General features: G+C 38.4%; 2 pseudogenes; both read right to left on the bottom strand.

The window, feature by feature from the left end:
- Positions 1 to 1,024: 1,024 nt before the first annotated feature.
- On the bottom strand, positions 1,025 to 2,232 carry LOC100402906 (cAMP-dependent protein kinase catalytic subunit gamma-like; annotated as a pseudogene).
- Positions 2,233 to 2,969: 737 nt separating this feature from the next.
- Positions 2,970 to 6,458, bottom strand: LOC100397341 (homeobox protein Nkx-6.1 pseudogene; annotated as a pseudogene).
- Positions 6,459 to 16,325: the final 9,867 nt, after the last annotated feature.

Here is a 16,325-nt window from a genome sequence, read left to right as displayed (position 1 = left end):
AAAATAAGAACCACAAGATTAAGAATGGAAGAAAATACTAAGGATATGAACTAAAATAAATAAACTAGAGACAGAAAGTGCAAAAAAAAAGTCAATTAAACAATGAAGTGGTTTTCTGAAAAATAAACAAAATTGACAACTTTTAGCTAGGCCAACTAAGAAGAAAAGAGAAAGACTCTTCAAACACTCAGAGATGAAAAAAGAGACATTACCACTGAAATCACAGAAACATAAAAGAGTCTGAGACCAATTTGAATCATTATATGCCAAGTAAATGGGTGACCTAGAAGAAATGGAAACATTCCTGAACTTGTATAACTCTTCTAAATTGGATAAGGGAGAAGTAGAAAACTTGAATAGACCAATAACAAGTAAGGACATTGAATCAGTAATAAAATGTCTTCTGTTGGTGGAAAGTTTAGTGCCTGATGGCTTTAGTACTGAATTCTACTGTACATTAAAGGAAGGACCCATGCCAATTCTCCTCAAACTACTTAAGAAAATTAGTGAGAAGGGAATACTACTAGACTCATTCTAAGAGTCCCTCATTATCCTGATACACAAACCAGAAAAGGACAGAACAACCAGTAAAAAGTAAGAAAACTATATGCCAATATTATTTTTTGTTTGTTTTATTATTTTTAATTGTTTTTATTTAAAAATTTTTTTAATTTTAGCAAGCAGCCCACTGAGCATGGCACTAAACCTCTCTCCTTCCCAGGCAGGATTACTCTGAAAGGCAGGTGTGCTTTTCATTCATCCTCTCTTAGCAAGCGGTGCCTGCTTTGTGCTGGAGTTAAGTTTGAGTCCCTTTCCACACCCTGTTCCTGGATACACCGGCAAGACCTGGCCTGAATAGAGCTGAGAAACTCGTTTGAAACAGGTAGAAGTGGACTGTGGCAAGGGGGACTCTGCAGGAGGAGGAAGGGAGAAGCACAGAGGGCCCAGTAAGACACAGGGGGTGAGGGAGCAGCTGGTGTTTCTGTCCCTCTAAATATCTGGGCTTCCTGCTACCCCAACCCTGGAGGGTGCGGTCTGGGGTGAAACTAGATGCAAGGAACTCTGGAGCCCTCTGGCTGTTCAGTCCAACCCTGCCACCCACCCACCCACCAAAGAGAGAAACAAAAAGAAAAGAAAACCCACAGGGGCACAAGCACACCCCTAAAACTCAGGAAACTCGTTGGCACACTTCTCGTTGATGGAGATCCAAATCTCTTCCTCCTCGTAGTTGTAAAGGTTACTGGCATCCCCAGGGCCTGCGAACTTCGGGATGGAGCTTCCACCTTCTTCTCACAGATGGTGATCCAGTTGGTTGTGGCCAACCACTTGCGGTTCTTGATGTCGCTGACCCCGTTCCAGAGGTTCCCGAAGGGCTTGGTGAGGTCCACCTGCAGCAGGCTCCGCAGCAGGTCCTTGAGGTCAGAGCTGACGTGGGAGGGGAACCGCATCTTCCCAGAGACGATTTTCTGGTAGATCTGGATCCGCTGGTTGGCGTAAAAGGGTGGGAAGTCCACGGCCATCTCGTAGGTGAGCACCCCCAGGACCTTGTTGTAGCCTTTGCTCAGGATGATCTCGGGGGCCAGGTACTCGGGGGTCCCGCACAGAGTCCAAGTGCTGCCCCTCACGTGCTTGGCGAAACCGAAGTCCATCACCTGCAGGTAGCCCTGCTGGTCGATGAGGATGTTCTTGGGCTTCAGGTCACGGTGGATGAGGTTGAGAGATTGCAGGTACTGGAAGGCCAGGATGATCTGGGAGGCATAGAAACAGGCATGGGGCTCTCTGAACCTTCCAACGCGCCATAGGTGGGAGCACATCTCCCCACCTGGCACGTACTCCATCACCAGGTACAGGTTGGAGCTGTCCCTGAAGGAGACCTGGAGCATGACAAGGAACGGAAAGTCGATTGCCTGCAGGATGCGCTTCTCGTTCAGGACGTGCTCGACCTGCTTCAGCTTCACCACCTTCTCCTTGTTGAGGATCTTCATGGCATAGTAGCTGCCGCTCTCCCGGTGCCTCACCAGCACCACCCGCCCAAAGGAGCCGGTGCCCAGCGTCTTGAGCAGTTCAAACTGATCCGAGCTGGCGGTGTTCTGAACCGGGTGTTCCCATCTGTAGAGGAAATCTTTGGCTCGGCTAGGAACTCTTTCACGTCCTCCTGCTCTGTGTCCTTCTTGGCGGGGGCGTTGCCCATGGCGGTTGTGGTGGCTGGGGCGGTTGCCCATGGCAGTTGTGGCTTCTGGGGCGGTTGCCCAGGGTGGTTGTGGGGCTGTGGGTCTCGCGGCAGCGGGGGCGGCAACGGTGGCGCCCCCTGAAGCTGGCTGTGTTGGCTGTGGTGCCGCAACCCCACCCCCACCCCCTCACTCCCCGGGCCCGGCTTATAGTCCCAGCTAATGGGAGGCTGAGGTGGGAGGATTTCTTGAGCCTGGGAGGGCGAGGCTTCCGTGAGCCAAGATCACCCAGCTGCCCTCAACAATATGGATAAATCGAAAAGGCATTATGGGACTTAGTGTATGAATCCATTTCTTTACTTTATTTACTTTATTATTTTACTTTCTTTAGGCGTGTGTGTGTAACTAACTCACGATTTATTTACAAAGAGCCTTCAACAGGTTACTTTAGTCGCACAGCAGTGTGTGTGTGTGGGGGGGGGGGGGAAACGTCCCTCTTCCCATCGGTGGCTGCGGCTTCCCGCTTGGCTCCGAGGTTCCCCAGTGCAGTGGGCTTGGACCCTTCCACAATACCTCTCAGCGCCTCCTACCCCGCTGCCCGAGGGGCAAAATATGGGGGCGAGGGGGACCCGGGCGCTGAGGCCGCTGTCAGCCGATGGGGATGGCGCTGGGACCCTGACCCGGCTGCTGGTTTCAGTAGCGTCATTTATGCAGTGCATTTGGTGGTCTTTCTTGCCTCATCAATCCCCAAGTCTCTCTCCCCCACATCCCCTCGCACAACTTCAAGGTTAAAAAAATAGATATGTACATCCAAAAATAGCAAAGGGTCCTCGGGGCCCGAGGGGCGGGCAGGCGCAGCTCGCACGCGGTCCCCGTGCGCCTGGAGGTCCCAGAGGCGGAGGCCAGAGCCGGGCAAGTGCGGCGGGCGGTGGCCCTCAGGATGAGCTCTCGGGCTCGGACGCGCGCAGTAGGAGGCCACCGCCGCTGCTGCTGGACTTGTGCTTCTTCAGCAGCTGCGTGATTTTCTCGTCGTCCGAGTTGGGATCTAGAGGCTTGTAGTCGTCGTCCTCCTCCTTCTTCTCCGAGGCCCCCATTGAGCCTCTTGGTCTCCGAGTCCTGCTGCTTCTTGGCCGTGGCCATCTCGGCTGCGTGCTTCTTCCTCCACTTGGTCCGGCGGTTCTGGAACCAGACCTTGGCCTGACTTTCCGTCATCCCCAACGAATAGGCCAAGCGAGCCCTCTCGGACCCCGCCAAGTATTGTTTGTTCGAAAGTCTTCTCCAGGGTGAATAAAGTCCGGAAAAAGTGGGTTGTGTGTGTTTTTTCTTCCCGTCTTTGTCCAACAACATGGATCCTTGATGAGGGGTACAGGCTAGGCGTGCATCCCTTCAGGGCAGCCTCCGCATCACTTCGGGCCAGAAGATGGGCATCCGGCTGGGCAGCTCCGCTAGCGGCTTGGGGTACCGGCCCACGGCGGCCACGGCAGCAGCGCTGGGGCTGAAGTAGAGCCCGGGCGGCGGTGGCGGCGGGCTCAGGCTGCTGAAACGGGGCAGTCTGGCCAGCAGCCCTGCCTAGCAGTTCGAATGAAGCTTTCAAAGGTAATAAAACATTTGCATCAATCACTCCCTACCCCTCTTTAGCTGGGGGACCCACTTTCTTTCTTTTTTTTTTTTTTTTGAGACAGAGTTTCACTCTTGTTACCCAGGCTGGAGTACAATGGCGCGACCTCGGCTCACCGCAACCTCCGCCTCCTGGATTCAGGCAATTCTCCTGCCTCAGCCTCCTGAGTAGCTGGGATTACAGGCACACGCCACCATGCCCAGCTAATTTTTTTTTTTTGCATTTTTAGTAGAGACGGGGTTTCACCATGTTGACCAGGATGGTCTCGATCTCTTGACCTCGTGATCCACCCGCCTCGGCCTCCCAAAGTGCTGGGATTACAGGCTTGAGCCACCGCGCCCGGCCTCTTTACATTATTTATTTATTTATTTATTTTGTAGAAGTAGGGGTCTCCCTATGCAATCATACTGGTCTTGAGCTTCTGCACTCAAGCAGTCCTCCTGTCTCAGCCTTCCAGAGTGCTGGTATTACATTTGTGAGCCGCAGCACCCAGTCATCCAATATTCCTGATGCACATAGATGCAAAAATACTCAACAAAATAATAGCAAACTAAATTCAACTGCAAACTGAAAAGATCATCCACTGTGATCAAGTAAGATTCATCTCAGAAATGCAAGATGGTCAAACATATGCAAATCAGTAAACATGACACATCACATTAACAGAATGAAAAAAATCATATGAATGTTTCAGAAAAGGCAGGAAAAACATCTGATAAAATGCAACATCTCTTCATGATAAATATTCTCAACAAATTACGTATAGAAACTATAGTTCGACACAGTAGAGGCCCTATATGACAAACTTACAGCTAACATCATACTGAACAGAAAAAATTGAAAATTTTTTTTCTAAGGTCTGGAATAAGACAAAGAAGGCTCCTTTCAACACTTCTATTGAACATACTACTGGAAATCCTAGTCTGAGCAATCAGGCTAAGAGAAAGAAATCAAAGGCATCCACATTGGAAAAGGAGAAAGTTCAACTGTCCTTGTTTGCAGATGGCATGATCATGTTTATAGAAAACCATAAAGACTCCCCCAAAAAAATTCCTTTTAGAACTAACAAACTGAAGTTTTTAGGATAAAAATCAATGCACAAAAATCCATTGCATTGTTATATGCAAGTAGTGAACTATCTGACAAAGTAATTGAGAAAACAATTCCATCTATAATTGCTAGGAAATAAGACATCTAAAGAGGAATTTACCTAGGAGGTGAGAGATCTCTACATTAAAACCCATAAAATACTGAAGAAAAAAGCTGAAGAGAACACAAACAAATGAAAAGATTTCTGTGTTCACAAATTGGAAAAATCGATATTGTTAAAATGTTATTAATACCCAAAGCATTCTGGAGATTCTATACAGTGTCCACCAGAATATTAATGACATTATTTGCAGAAAGAAAAAAAGTCTTAAAATTTGAGAGGAACCACAGAAGATCCAGAATAGCCAAAGTAATCTTGATAAAAAAAATAAAACAAAACCAAAGCTAGAGGCATCATAATACCTCACCTCAAAATATACAACAAAACTAGAATAACCAAAATAACATGGTATTGGCATAAAAGCAGACCCATAGATGAATGGAACAGAATAGATATCCCAGAAATAAATCTATACGTTTAAAGCCAACTGATTTTCTACAAAGGTGACAAGAACATGCATTGGGAAAATAACAGTATCGTCAATAAATGGTACTGGAAAAATTGAATATTCACATGCAGAAGAATAAAGCTGGACTCCTATCTTTCTCCATATACAAAAATCAACTTGGAATGAATGTGAGACTTAAATGTAAGACCACAAACTATAAAACTACTAGAAGAAAACATGGGGGAAAGAATTCATGACATTGGGCTGAGCAATGATTTTTAAATTAACACTGAAAATGCAGACAGCAAAATTAAAAATAGACAAGTGGGATTACATTAAACTAGAAAGCTGTTGCACAGCAAAAGAAACAATCAATAAAGTGGAAAGACAACCTAGTGAATAGAAGAAAATATCTACAAGTGATACATCTGAAAAGGGGTTAAAACTAGACATATAAGTAAAAAACAATCCAATAACCAAAAAAGAAAAAAGAAAACTAAATAATCCAATTACAAAACATGCAAAGAAACTAAATGGACATTTCTCTAAGTAAGATAAACTAATGGCCAACAGGTGTATGAAGAAATGCTCAACATCACTTATCATTAGGGAAACGCAAATCAAAACCACAATCAGACATCATCTTACTCCAGTTAGAATGTCTATTATCAAAAAAAAAAAGATAACAAGTATTGGGTAGTATGTGGAGAGAACAGAACTCTTACACACTGTTGGTAGAAATGTAAATTAGTACAGTCATTTACATAATGTGTGATTTTATCCTTGCAAGTACCCCTTGATGTAGTTACAGTAATTATTTCAATTACAGAGGTCACACAATTGGAAGTGCAGTATTTGGCAGGAACTAAACCCAGGTTTGTCTGAGTACCCAGTTCTAGTTCTCAATAACTTCACTGTGCCTGTAAGTCAAAGGCATAGCAATGCTTTAAAATGAGGCAGCTAATTGTAACAAGGCTGCCTTTCCTTCTCAGTCTAAGTGTAGTTTATTCTCTGAAGTTTCTAATGGGTAGTACTAGGACACCAATTTACTGGAGGAAATGTTTCAGAGGCCATTTCTCCTTGTTTTGCCAAGATTAAAGGATTTGGAAAAAAGAAGGATTTGATTGATGGCAAAGGAATTATACAGATAATGGATGATAGAAAGAGGTATTCTGACTTCCAATTTTTCAAATAGTTTCATAAATTTTTAGGTATTGCCAAACAAGAGATAAGTAATGGTAATTAAAAAAAATGTAAACCGTGGTGGCTACATTCTTTAGCTGAAAAGCACAAAAAGTGTATTTCTAATTTCTTTTTTTTTAAATTTGGAATTTGTTCAATAAACACTAAGCACTCACTATGAGCCAGTAATGATCATGGTTAGGTATGTAAATATAAAATATCCATCTTCTTTTGCCCCAAATGGGTTCATTTGCAGCCCATGTGGCGACATCATGATGATAATTTGACAAGATCTGCAAGACATCTTGACAAATTTAATATTTTTGGTTACAATTATTCTGAAGCACTGAAGGTTCACAGACAAGGATAATTTATTATTTTGCATAAGCATGGATCGAATCGCTCAGGCTTTGGGTTGATGTAAGAAAAGAAACAGATCATTTAATCAGCAAAGCTGATATTTTAGTATCTATATCTTACTGTTGCCCTAATGCCACATGAAGTGATAAAAAATCACTTTTTTGTATTTGAAAAAAAAAATCCAACTGTAGTGCTTATAATGAGTGTGAGGAGCAAGTGAAGCAGTCTAAAAAAATGCTTGTTCTTTATAGAATATAGAAATGTTGGATAATTTAAGAAGTAGCATGTCAAATTCCTTTATGAGTTTGGATATATGACAGGATTGTGCCACAAGCTTTTTATATAAGTGGCTTTCAATGTTTTTAAAAATCCATGACCCATCTAAAAAATTGCTCCTCTTTACAATCTAATCAAGACATACACACACACACACACACACACACACACACACACATATCCCACCAGTGAAACAAAACTTCCATTAATGCAATACTTGCCTTTACTTTGTGTCATATGCTTTGATATTTCACTCATTTTTTCTCTTTTTCTATTTCAATTTTATATGCTGATTGTGACCTACTAAATTGACTTTATGATTCACTAATGGTTTTTAACTCCTAGCATGAAAAGCATTGCTCTATATTAATAATATGAATGAATAAGTGAGTGAATAAGTCAGATGAAGCTGCTTCAGCTGGTGGTCAAGCTAGAATTTATTTTAATAGTACTGTAAATTATTTTAATCCTGTGTTTATAGAATCATTAAAGGTCTTATAGGGTAACTTAAATTTTTCATTTATTCTCCAGTGCACTTTATGGGAAAAATTATATAATACAGTAATACTTGTGAATACAGGGGTTTGCAGAGCTCTGGGGTGGAAGTAAAGTATAATCTCTGTAAGTAAAATGCCTGAAGAGTGAAGAACTGTTTGAGTGAGTGGTCTAGGAAAGCACATTTAATATGGCTTTGAAAGATGAGTGGCGTTTGACAGGTAGAGTTCAGAAAAGAGCAGTTCACACTGGAAAGGTGTGGTCTGCTTGGGAGATAAGTGAGAAGTAAATTGTATCTAAGAGGCATACAGGAATATATACTGGGGACTAGTTAGATGAGATTAAAATGCACCAGGCAGCAACATCAGATCCTAGTCACTTATTTTATGTGATGAAACTTGAGGTTCTTTTCCATTGAATTAATGGACCATTTTTCAAAGAAATTGATTATTTTATCACAACTTGAACAGAACAGGATTCCAGAGTATCTTTAGGGTTTTGAGTGGAACTCAGGAAATAAAAGGTAGAAGAAAATTTGTGAGATTATTTCTGTTCTAGATAGCAAGCTCCATAAAGGTAAGGTCCTGAGTTTAATTTGTTTCTATGTTCTAGCTTGGAGCATAGTAGCACTTGAGGTATTTTCCAAATGAATGAATCAGTGAGTGAATGTGTAAAGAAGGGCACAGGTTACCTTGGTGATGACTCTTGAACTCTTCCTTCCTAAGGTCCTTTGTCCATTGATGTAGTTATTCAGAGAGCTTGCTTGATTATAATCCCAGTACTATTCAAATTCAGAACTCTCTGTCTTCTCCTGGCCTGATCTGTTCTCAGTTTTATAAACACTTATTATAATATTCTGTCTTTGTAGTTGCTCTCTTAGAATGTCATCTTTCTCTACAGTCTTTCAAGTATCTTAGCCAGCATTCATGGTGCTCCAAATGAAATTGGCTTCTCCATGAAGTCTTACTTGGGGTACTTTAGCTTTTATAGTACCCTTGATTCTCTTCTTACTACTTATTAAATAATTAAATAAAATTAATTGAGTAAGTGTTGATCGTTTGATAAATTTGTATTTAAGAAGATCTGAAAGAGGAATAAAAGTACACAATACTAACAAAACAATTACATAGAATCTTATTTCCTAAACACTGTTAACATTTTGTTGCATGGAACTCCTCACATTTTAGTGTGTTTATATTGATGAATTTATACTATAGGCATATGTGTGAGTATATACAATAATATACAAATAGATATGAATATAAATTGGAATCAAAAGGCACATCCATCTTATATAATGCTTTTTATTTAATAAAATCTGTTTCTCCTTATTTTCCCGAATATTTCTTCATTACATCACTTTAATGTCTATAGAATATTTCATAATATTTGAGCATATATTTAATTAATATTTTTAATTTGTTAAGGACATTTAGGTTGTTTTCAATTTTTTCCTTTTAAAAAATTCTTTAGTAGATATCTTGATAGCCAAAACTCTATATTTGTGCATTTTCTTTACATAAGTAAATAGAAATGAAATTAGTTGGAAAAAGATTATAAGCCTTTTGAATAGTATTGCTAAATACAACAAAGGACAAGTTACCCTCAACACCCCCATATTATTGCAATTTGCACTCTAAGCAGGTTCTGAATGCTTATTTCTCTATGTACTTATCAGTCTCAGTCTTAGCGTGTTGTAGAGCTTAGTAATTTGAGAGCTGAAAAATGTCATTAACATTGAGTATGAATTTTTTTTTAGCAGGTGGGCTCTAACATTTTTACATATATCTATTTTCCATTTTTCTTTCTTTCGAAACTGGTTGTTCATAGCCTTTGTGTATTTCTTAACTCAGATTTTAATTATTTGCCTTTTGCTTTAAAGAGCCATTAGTTTTTACGTGTCCTCTGAACTTCCACGGCACTTGTCTACCTGCTCATATAATGTGGACTATATTGTTTATATTATGTGTGTGTGTGGCTGCACACACATGTATATACACACACATACACAAACACACACACATGCCCACACACACCAACTACACCAACTAGATTATGGGATTCCGAGCAAAAATAGTCTTATTTTTCTTTAACTTCTATTCTTTAAAGAGTACCGTGGGTAAATGAAAGAGTCATGCACAGTGCAATTCACTAGAGCTAAGATAAAAATACCAGCATTTTACTTGGACAGGCTCCTCAATCTAAAACCTTAGTTTCTTCCTCCTGAATAAAGAGGGTAAATAATACTTTTTCTTCAGAAGGTGGTAAAGAGTAGATGAAATAATTTATGTAAGGCCCTCGCAGAGTGAGCAGCATACTGTGGAAAGTTATGAATATTAAAAACCATTCTTCTTCTTATTTGGTTTTTGCTTAGCATTTTTCACAATATTTTGGAAACACACCAGGTGATTAATAAACATAATACATAAGAATAATAATAGCCAATTCTGTTGGCTATTGTTAACAGAGCCAACAGTGAAATAGTGAAAATAGTGTTTATTAATTTGTTTTTCAATATAATACTTAGCAAAATTTAGATCAAAGTTTGGTTTCTTCCCTTGTACATTTCATTTCCATTTTATTTAAGGTTTAAATAGTGGTAGACATAACAAATTTTCAACTCTCATGCCCAGGCTGCATGTGGGCATTTTACAAGTCACTTCTTCCCACTCTTAGTAAATCAAGAATAACTTTTAAAAAGTACTTTTCTACATTTTCTCTTTCCCACATGAAATTCATGACATCTGCACTGGTAGATACTTGAATGGCTTTTCCAAGATAAGGTTGTGGAATGACCTAGTCCAAGCAATTCCATATCTCAATTTGGAATTCTGTTTCAAGGGCTGAATTAGTCAATAGATGTTTGTGACACTTTCCCTTTAGGGATATCTGCTGTTTTGCTCTAACTTCCACCAAGCATGTAATACTTAGAATCACTGAATTTGGCTTTTTTTTTTTTTTTTTTTTTTTTTTTTTTTTTTTTGCCACATCTTGTTTTGTAGCACCATCACTTAATGAGCAGGGAAATTTGGAGAATTCTTTCCAGGGAAGCTGAACAATTTCTTACAACTGCAGAGAAAGTTTTCTCCTTCAACTGATAATGGCTTTGAAAATAAAATCAAACATTTTGCTTTTATCTATTTCTTTATTTATCTTGTTGGACCTGCACAACAAAAAGACTTTATGAAATCTATTTTTAATTATTTCCCAATCCCTGTTTGCATTAGAGGGAATCACTCCCATTTAGCTGACGTTCTTTCTCTTGATTCCTCTGTCTTCTCATTCAGTCACCCAATCTGGCCAGCAGCAACTATAAATCTGTAAATAATATCGCTTTAATACTTCCTTATTGATCTAGACATAGCAGAAGCTTGACCGTGTGTTTACTGGTCTCAAATCATTTTCTCATCCATAGGGATCTTCCTTTAAATTCTCTACCGCTTCCTTCATAGGTAAAGATAAATTGGAAGATAAATCACCCTTGCCTAGCTATTTCTGTCTCTTCAATTTTCTGACTTAGTTTTCAGAGACAGACAGCTATTTTCTTTACCGTTTTTCCTTCTTAGGAGGAAAATCAAAAAGAAATTCTGTCATCTGAGACATTGCTGTCCATTTTCCTGCCCTTCTTTTCATCCATATTTCACTTGCATTAGCTTTTTAAGACTTGAGTTAATCTTCTAACATAAAGTTCTCTCACAGAGTTTTTTTTCTTTTTTGGGTATAATTTACCTATCAAAAAATTTACGCTGTTTTCTAATAATTTTGAGACAAAGTAATATGGAGGAATAAAAGAAAAAAATACCTTTTTGTTCACACATTTTCTATTCCCACTTTTTAGTTGTTTCTTTGTTGAAAATGAAACCTACTTTTGATATTTGTGTGTTTAAAAAATTTTTTACATTGTTTCTTACCAATTTATTTCTGTTTTCTTTTACATTGGAATGCTTTATTTGGTCTATGATGTACCTTTCTCTCTGGTAAACATTTATTTATTTATATTTTATTATTGTACCTCAGATCATTATTATTAATTATTCAAGCTCAGATTTTGGAAGCACTCAATAATTTTATAAACATCTAAGAATCTGTCATTGAAATATTTGATATAGTATTAGGCATACCTAGCAAACTGACAGACTATCTAAGACACCAAGCATAGCACAATAGTAGAAACAGGACAAAATTAAATCATTCCACAAAATACATTATAGTCTAATTAAAGAAATACTAGAAATTGTTATTATAGATAGAAGAAGGATGGCAACTAGAAAATATTGATTTTACAGGATACTAAATTAAAAATATTTCTAGGCTTAGTGAATATCTGGCTTCATGTGCATGCCTACCAAATCATGGGAGGAAACTCAAATATATGTACTAGGATTCATTATTTCACTAAATGAGAAACTATGTATGGAATTCCTGCTAGTGCTGAAGTATGATTTTAGGGACTAGTATTACAATGAATAAAGGCTGACAAGTTTTGCATACTAGATTTGTATTGTCAAATATAAAAGACATTACTCACATGTAGCTAAATTAATTAAGTAAAATTAAAAAATTTCATCCCTTAGTTTCATTAGCCACATTTCAAGTAAGTGCTCCTTAGGCATGGGTGACTAGTGTCTGTTTTGTTGGACAGAAAGGATATAGAGGGCATTCTCAACCTAAGAAATGTTCTATTGGAAGAGGCTGAATTTAAGACAATGTTTTTATTTTGATAGTAAATAATCTTAAACATATAGAAAAGTTAAGAAAATAATATTATAGACATCCATGTTAATTACCACTGAGATGAAATAAATGTTGCTATTTGCTGTATTTGTTATAGTGAACTCTCTTTATAAAAAGTAATAAATTAAATCTTCCAAATAAGAAAAAGTTTATATACCTCCCTCTTTTCCCCTTTCCCTCCCTAAAGGTAACCATTATTGTGAAGATGATGTGAATAACTCATAAGCATGTTTTTGAACTTTATGACATAGAGATATACTGATAAACAATTATTTTGTACTTTATAGTGTTTATATAAATGGCAGTTATTTGCAACTTGCTGTTGTTTTATGGTTATGATTTCCATTTAACATTTTATTTTGAGATATAATTCTGTATCTTCAGTTATTTGCTCTATAGTGTTTTCTATACAAAACATCTACCATGTATCCATCCATTTTATTTTATTTTATTTTATTTTGAGATGGAGTTTCACTCTTGTTGCCCAGGCTGGAGTGCAGTAGCGATCTCTGCTCACTGCGACCTCTGCCTTTTGGGTTCAAGTGTGTCTCCTGCCTCAGCCTCCTGAGTAGCTGAGACTACAGGCACCCACCAGTATGCTGGGGTAATTTTTTTGTATCTTTTGTAGAGGCAGGGTTTTACCATGTTGGCCAGGCTGGTCTCAAACACCTGACCTCAGGTGATCTGCCCACCTCGGACTCCCAAAGTGCTGGAATTACAGGCTGGAGCCACCAAGCTTGGCCCTGTATCCATTCATTTTCTAGACGAGAAACTATTTTAGGAGCTTTGCAACTAAGGTCTAAAATCTGTACATTTTCTGGACTCTCTTGGACAGTCTAACCTCTTTACCAGGCTTGATAAGAGTTAAACAGTCCACAGACTGTTCAGTTTTTTAAGAAAGTGTACTGCAGAGGATGGAAAGGCATTCTCCCTCCATGGTGCTAATTGATGTTCCACCTGGCCTTGCTTCAGTGGAGGACCCATTGAGAGGTCTTCCATTTACACTCTGAAAACAGCACAGGGCAGATACCCAACAACATTGCAGACTCAGAGCATCTGACTCAGTTGATGTTATTCTCTGGTATTCTGTTTATTGACTCTTTTCTAAATAAATGGGTCTCTATGTAAATCAAGTCCTAAAAAATAGCTGACAAAAAATGCACTCATTTCTTGAGGGGGAAAAATAAGTCACTAAATTTATGTCAAAATTTCCACTGTACTTGAATATATTTAGCTGCTATCTTTTGATGTTCTGATCTCATAAATTTAAAAGCAACACTTGGATCCTAGTTAGGAAATAGGCAACAGACATTAGGTCTATTTCTCCTTCCTTTTGCCTCTTTCTCTCAAAAGATTCTGTCCTTAATGGAATGTGAAATCAGCCTGGAGATTTTAAAGAATTTCCATATAATACTGAATCTGTGTTCTCCATCCTGGATGTTTAAAGAATTCCTTTCTGATACTTTCTTCAGGTTATAAACCAAACCTGTTTTTCACCTACGAGACAACACTGCTTTTGTGCCATTTCAAAGACATGACACTTTGAAAACATTGATGTATTTGATTACTACATTTCAGGTATTTTCACATTTTAGGTTATTGGTTTAGAAAAGAACATTAGCAAATAGGACACTTCAAAAAATGAGGAATCAAAGGCGTTTCCATGATTTATTTTTCAAAAAAGCCTGAAGGTAATTTTCACTAATTGTAAACTCTAGGAAGCCCACAAAAAACACATAATGAAAGTAACTGCTCAATCAGACTCAGTTTAATAAGTAAGTTTATACTACATCAGGTTCCTCCTTAGAGCTGGGGCACTTTTTCCTTGTGCTTTTCCAATACAACACTTTTTGTCCCCAAGTGATGTTTAATGTGAAAGTGTAATGCAGGTAGTGGCACTAAAGTGTCCCTTACTCAGCCATTCCTTTCCTTCCACATATTTACAGAAAGCAAGAATTCTTAGGAATGCAGTGTTGGTAAGTATTTGGAAAACAAATGAAATACCTAGAGGACTAGCTTTTTCTTTCTCTCTGATGGATTGGTTACCCTAAATTTACAACTGAAAAAAGCAAAAAAACTTTGGTGAAAATAGCCACCATTGACATAGAAAGAATACAAATTATCTGCCATCTGCAGACACACACACACACACACACACACACACACACACCAAAAAAAGGAAATTCTTGGAGGTAAGCTAGCATTTAAAATGAATTTCACCTTGAGAGCATACGTTGAACATTGTTGACTTTAGGATTCTGTTTCAATGTTTTGCAGGGCATAAGAGAATGAAAATAAAGTGACAGCGTAAAGTGACAATATATTGGGCAACCTCGACATCAAGCTTGGAATCTAAAGGACTACTACTTCAGAGTATAGTCCTTTGAATGATAAATAAATTCTACCTAGAAGAAGACAACATACCTCTGTCATTGTTCTGACACTGGTTGGACACACAACCAGTTGAGTTGGACACTCAAACTTCCCTTGAGAATCAATAAACACCAGCTGCCTTTACTTGGCTTCAAGCCCCAATTATCATTATCTTGTGCAACTTAAATCATTGTAAGAAGGTAATTTTAAGTAGGTAATAATTCGAGGTGACTAAAAAAATAAAATACACTGTACTCTTGGGAAATCCAACTTTGCTTATGCATCAAAAAATTCCTGTAGAGGCTTTTCCAAAAAATATGATCTTACAACATAAAATTTGATGTCATATCAGAAAACAAGGCATGATTAGAACCAGAAAAAACAACAGAGCACAGAATCCCACTGAAGTCCCCATTAATGAAATTATCAAATATAGAATGTAAAATAAATATGTTTACTGTGTTTCGAGAAGCAGAAAAGATTGATAGCATGAAAGGGAAAAAAGACTACAAGGCAGCCAAGCAGATCGGAAAAAGAACCAAGTAGAGTTTCATGTCTGAGAAATATAATAATCAAAAATTTAAAAGTACCGGAGGGTTACAAGAACAGATTAGATTCTGCTGAAAATATGAATCGTGATCTGGAAGAAAGATATGAAGAAATACAGCATACATTTCTGAGAAAAAAAAGAGATCAAAAAATTTTTTAATCTAACAGACAAGTACCACCAGACTTTAGAAAAACTGGTCTCATTCAGACCATTTTGAGTGTAGGTCAATATAGTTTGAAAACAAAAACAATATATTTATAAAAATCATATGTAATATCTAGACCAAAGAGGAAATCAAGATGAACTAAAATAAATCATTATGGATATAGTAAATTGGAATATCACATTTAATCTTCTAATAGTCATGCAAAAACATCCTTGTAATCTCCAAGAATGACCCTCCAATGAGCCACACCTCTTGGTGCTCACACCTCGTGTAAACCCACCTGCACCAAAAGTGGGAAAACTCTGCCTAACCAACAAGAAGGATGCTGCATGACTTCCAAGGGTAGATTGTAAGTTTTGAAGCATCCACCTAGTTAAGAGGAATGTTCTAGAGTAAGCCAGATTTCATGTAAGAAGCCCAGTTACCTAAATACCACCATTGTATGAGGAAGCTCAAGTATCTTAAGTGGGGTGGACACTGGGGGAGAGACAGATGTCCAACTATCCCAAGATGTTTCGGTTATTCCGGATAAGGTATTCCATATATCCAGAAATATGATTGCAAATGCTTTCTTGGATGTTTCCGTTTCTTAGGCCTTCAGTACCAGCTCCTATTTTGCTGAAAATGCATGTGAGGTTCCAATATTTGGTCTAAGTCAATCTGTAAAATTGTGAGCACAAACATAAATTATTATTTTTAGCCACTACCTTTTAGGGCACTTTTGTTATTCAGCAGGAGATAACTGAAATCACCCTCCAACTGTAGGTGAATTAGTCTTTACAGACAGACCAAACAGTAAGTATCA

Source organism: Callithrix jacchus, chromosome 2 (assembly GCF_049354715.1).
Source record: "Callithrix jacchus isolate 240 chromosome 2, calJac240_pri, whole genome shotgun sequence".
NCBI classification, from domain to species: Eukaryota; Metazoa; Chordata; class Mammalia; order Primates; family Cebidae; genus Callithrix; species Callithrix jacchus.
The sequence above is the reverse complement of the archived record's forward strand: the minus strand, read 5'-3'. Positions and strand labels throughout refer to the sequence as shown.